The sequence below is a fragment of the Heptranchias perlo genome, chromosome 20 (assembly GCF_035084215.1).
Source record: "Heptranchias perlo isolate sHepPer1 chromosome 20, sHepPer1.hap1, whole genome shotgun sequence".
In the NCBI taxonomy this organism is placed as follows: Eukaryota; Metazoa; Chordata; class Chondrichthyes; order Hexanchiformes; family Hexanchidae; genus Heptranchias; species Heptranchias perlo.
Window position 1 is genome coordinate 12,394,435 of NC_090344.1, and position 5,518 is coordinate 12,399,952.

At 44.7% G+C, this 5,518-nt stretch overlaps 1 non-coding gene across 1 annotated transcript; it reads right to left on the reverse strand.

Moving 5' to 3' along the window:
• Nucleotides 1–4,285: 4,285 nt before the first annotated feature.
• Nucleotides 4,286–4,359, reverse strand: trnan-guu (transfer RNA asparagine (anticodon GUU)). Its single transcript has one exon. It is a non-coding gene; the product is annotated as a tRNA-Asn (tRNA).
• Nucleotides 4,360–5,518: the final 1,159 nt, after the last annotated feature.

A 5,518-nucleotide genomic window follows, 5' to 3' on the forward strand; every position in this document is an offset into this window, starting at 1 on the left:
CAACTCCCCGTGGTGCTTTTGTGGAATTTATGATGTGTCGTGAATTTGACCAGCAAAAACATCGTTCGGTGTTTGTATTTTGTTCACGGTCCAATACGGAACTTCTCAGAATATCTCTTCAAAATGCCCTTTTATTTTACAGACTGACCTCTCATAGAATGTGAGCGTAACATCTTAATATAAGGACACGTTCTTGTTTCTGGGCTCGTTGAGGTCGGGGTATAATTTACGATTCGAGGTTCATATTCCGGAGAATCCCCAATTTAGCCTTAGAATTTTTATCTTGAGCTGCGGTTCAGACTTTTGCAAAGAGGGAAAAGAAGTCCCCAAATCACTCCACCTCTATCTCAAACGCTTTCGGAAGAAGTTCAGTTCAAACAATCACTACCTTTCAAGGCACGTCAATAACCTAAACTTTCATTGAACGAGCTTTGCTTTCAATTGCATTCGACCTTGAAACCGCTCTGGGCTTTCATCTCACTGAAGCAGAGTCTGGCCGCTTTGTATCTGTGAGCATGTCACTGACCAGGTCTGCATTGATATTGGTCTCTTTCAATTTTAAAAATTTCACCAAGCCTCAGGGAAAAGAAACCGAGAATCGAATTGTCCCTGCAAGTGAAGAATTGAAGGGATTGTTGCGCCAAGCAGATCTGGAAAATGCACAGTGCGGTCGCTCAGGAATTTCAAATCCACCCTCTCGCCACTCAGCGATCATATTAACTGACCTTTACACTGGCCTTGTGTCACCGTGCTGAAATCGAGTATTTCTCCGGCACGTTTCTCTTAACTTCACAGTTGCTGGTTTAAGTGTGAAGACCAGCTCGTTGGATTTTCACTCCTGCAAGCTTCACGCATTCATTTTGGAGAAGTAAACTAACAGTAGACAGCTGTTTTATTGGTGGCTGCAATCATAAAGTTTAGCTCAGTGAATTATTGGTTTAGCAGGTGATCTCTTCGTCTGTTTCGGTGGTGCGATCACTTAGCGAGAAAGTGTGATGGTTCGAACCCTTATTTCATTTTCCCGAAGGATTCATCGCCTCACATTTCCAGGGTTTCAATGTGTGTTTGGTCTGCAAGAAAATGTATCGTGATCATAGCCGGCTGCGCAGGGCTGATATTCCACCACTTACCCTGCGGTCGGAGAGCAGGCACATGAAACATATAAAGGAATGGAACAGTTGCTTCACGGAAATCACAATTCAGAACCCATTTCTTTTAATCGGGTTTATTTTAAATCAGTTAACGCCTGCCTTAAATAGCAGACTCAGGACTGTCTCACAAACAGGTTAAATCTTCATAGAATAATGACCACAGTCATTTTTAGACTGGACGCCGGACGGCGACTTTGCTGTCAGTGAAGAGAGACGGGAAAGACCAAAGTGCCGTTTGCCCCTCTCACTGTGGCCGTGAAGGACTGTGTCCAGGCAGAAATTCTGTTCCCACCGGATGATCCTCCCCCCAGATTATCCTTTCTGAGCTCTCGCCAGGTGATGCTAAACACTCAGGTGGGAAAAAAACGAAATCTACAACAAGGTGTTTAAAACAAAGCTGATTTATTTAACACATATCCAGAATATTAAACTCCAGCTCAGTTATAGGGGTTATTAATATCAGCAGTCCTGCATGCGATTAACAGCAGAATCCAAGCCCTGCAATCAGATGTGAACTCGCTGGTGTCTCAGCACGTCTGATGATTGAGCGAATCCCTCCACACACGGATCACAGAATGATAGAAAGTTACAGAACAGAAGGAAGCCATTCAGCCCATCGTGTCTGTACCGACCGAAAAAGAGCTATCCAACATAATCACACTTTCCAACACTTGGTCCATTGCCCTGTAGAATACGGCACTTCAGATCCACATCCAAGTTCTTTTTAAATGAGTTGAGGTTTTCTGCCTCGACCACCCTTTCAGACAGTGAGTTCCAGACCCCGAACACTCTCTCCGCTTCTGTGTATCCTGTTACTTTTTCACTGCTGTCCGGAAGTCTATGAACAACTCCCACCAAAGTCTTGCATTCTATTCTGTTGCTAATTTCTACGCAAAGCCTTTCCACTGCGTGCTCACCTTTACTGATATGTCTTCTTTCTAATGCAGTAATAGTATCACTCCTCAATATCGCTGCTCCACCGCCATTTCCAATGTCCCTATCCTTTCTAAACGGCATATAACTTGAAATATTTATCTGCCAGTCATGCCAAGTTTGTAGTCAGGTCTCAGTGATGAGCACTACGTCATGCACTTTAAGCTGAATTTACGCTTCTAATTCACTTGTTTTATTTCTTATGCTACGTACATTAATGCATAGAACATTTAATTGGGCAATAGAACTTGTAATACCCTTATGCCCTGATGTTGTGTTTAACACACTTGGTAAATAATGTTGGTGAGCTGCAGACACAAGTGGTAACATCGGATTATGTTTTAGTGTCAGTAATGGAGACCTGGCTCAAATAAGCGGAGGAATGGCCACTTAAATATTCCTGGCTACAACGTATTCAGGAAAGGCTGGGAAAAAAAATGGGGGGAGGTGGTCGAGGGGAGCAGCCACTATTGATCAAAAATAATGTTACAGCGGTAGAAAGGGTCGCCATGCTTAAGGGTTCAAAGGCAGAATCTTTTTGGTTAGAATTAAGGAACAATTGAGGAGCTATTACGCTGCTGGATGCATTCTACAGGCGACCAAATAGTGGGAAGGAGATAGAGGAGCAAATTGGCAGGTAAATTGCAGAAAGATGCAATAATTTTAGAGTAGTGATAAAAGGGAACTTCATTTATCCGAATATAGACTGGGATATAGCAGTGTAAAAGTCAAAGAGGGCGAGCAATTCCTGAAATGTGTACAAGAGAAATTTTTTAATCCGTATGTTTTCAGCCCAACGAGGAAGGAAGCAGTGTTGGATTTATTTAGGGGAAAGAAATGGGGCAAGTGGAGCATGATTCAGTGGGCGAGCATTTGCAGCAGGTTTAGTGTAGTTATGGACAATGCAAGGAAAAATCAAGTATGAAAATACTCAACTGGGAAGAGCGAATTTCAGCGAGTTGAAAAGGGATCGGGTCCAGGTGGATTGGAATCAAAGATTGGCAGGTTAAACAGTGAATGAGCAATGGGAGGCTTTGAGTGAGGAGATAGTTCGGGTACAGACTGGACACATTATTGCTCGGGGAAAGGTTGGGCACGCAAAACTAGAGCTCCCTGGATGACAACAGAGTATTTGCGACAACATTTTGTACATTCTGAATACCAATATCCGGACAGGTGTGCCCACGGTTATCAACCACAACCTCGTCACTTCCACGCTGACAGATAAAAAGCGGCCACATTCTGCTTGAGTGAGATTAAATCCGAGAGCGGTTTCAAGGTCAATTGCAATTGCGAGCAGAATGCATTCAGAAGACGTGAGATCATTGAGATACCTCCAAACACCTTGCAAGTTTGAATAGCAGCTCAAGATCACAGGTCGGGGGGAAAAATGAGGGCTCGTCCGGGATCTCTCACATATTTCAAACAACACACCCGAAGCGAGAATCATACCCCTCGACCAACGAGCCCGCTGGAATAAAAAACGCAACAAGCAGTAGTTTCTGAGTATCAGCGGCCACTTTCCCCACATATCCCTTGAAGCACCGTAAATAAAAATGTGTCCGTACATTAGTGAAGAATCATAAAGCCAATTTCTGCTCTGTTGGGTTTTGTTTCGGGCTCCTGACGCTGATAAAGATGATTGGGGACAGTTGATGAGTTAATGGTTGTAAGGGCGCAGATACTCCGGTGTGAGGGTGCAGATCCTCCGGTGTGAGGGTGCAGATCCTCCGGTGTGAGGGTGCAGATACTCCGGTGTAAGGGTGCAGATACTCGGATTTAAGGTTGCAGATACTCGGATGTGAGGATTTGTTGCCGCGACTGAAATGCGGCTGAGAACTGTTGTTATTATCCAAGGCAGCGCTGCAGGATGCTTTCATGATCTCTCATAAATCAACTGAAACCCATCGGAATATGAATACAATTTTGCGTTTCCAAAATAAAAGGGAGTGACATTCATTGTGGAAACAGTCTGGTGTCGCTCACTGCAGAAATATCCATGTCAGAGTGAAGCGGCTCTCCTGCAACCTTCGGACCTTGTCTGTCAAGAAGAATTCTGATTTCCGCGAAGCCAATCACAGGTTAAATGTTGGAATATCGGCCGTGCTCAGCTGGCCATCGAAACCGGGCGTTTGTTTTGCAGCCAAAACAAACATCAAAAACCAGGAAATGCGAGAACATGAAGATAAAAAATACCCTACCGTCCCTGGGTGAGCTCGAACCACCAACCTTTCGGTTAACAGCCGAACGCGCTAACCGATTGCGCCACAGAGACAGCAGACATTTGATTCTGAACCACTGATTCAACGAGCTAAAAATTCAGGGTGCAGCGATCACTCTGACCTCTCTCTTCGATCAGTTTCCTTTTCCAAAATAAAGTGTGTGAAGTTTGCACGAGTGAAAATCTGCGCTCTATCATTCCTGAACATTTAACTCACTTTGCCATTGAACACTGTATGTTGGAGGACTCAGTCCCCTCGTGGTCGAGAGGATTGATTATTCGAGCTGTGATTCGCCATTCTCAATTCCAGTAATATTCAGATTTGCTGAAAATGAGATGAGATGAAATGAGCAGGTCCGACGAGCAGGTCTGTGACACGACTCGGTGTTTACAAAGTTGTCCCGTGCACTTACAGTGAAGCGGACGGCAGTTTTCACTCTCAAACAAGTAACTATGATGGTAAGAAAAAGTGTCGATAGTAGCATGATGTGGAGATGCCGGTGATGGACTGGGGTTGACAATTGTAAACAATTTTACAACACCAAGTTATGGTCCAACAATTTTATTTTAAAATTCACAAGCTTTCGGAGGCTTCCTCCTTCCTCAGGTGAATGTCAAGAAATCCTCGAACCTCTCGCATTTATAAATCAGAGAACAATACCTGGTGATTACAGACAGTCTTCTCAACTGCCCGTTGCCAAGGCATCCAAAGTGTTCAGACAGATAGGTGTTACCAACAAGGCCACCGAATATACAAACGGCCAGAACAAAAAAAAAACAGAGAGAGAGAGGCCGAAACATCCGGAAGGAAAAGACAGCAATTGACCCGTTATATTAAAAATAGATAACTTTTGTTCACTGGTGGGGCTACGTGTAGCGTGACATGAACCCAAGATCCCGGTTGAGGCCGTCCTCATGGGTGCGGAACTTGGCTATCAATTTCTGCTCGATGATTTTGCGTTGTCGTGTGTCTCGAAGGCCGCCTTGTAGTACGCTTACCCGAAGGTCGGTGGCTGAATGTCCATGACTGCTGAAGTGTTCCCCGACTGGGAGGGAACTCTCCTGTCTGGCGATTGTTGCGCGGTATCCGTTCATCCGTTGTCGCAGCGTCTGCATGGTCTCGCCAATGTACCATGCTTTGGGGCATCCTTTCCTGCAACGTATGAGGTAGACAACGTTGGCCGAGTCACAGGAGTATAAACCATGCACCTGG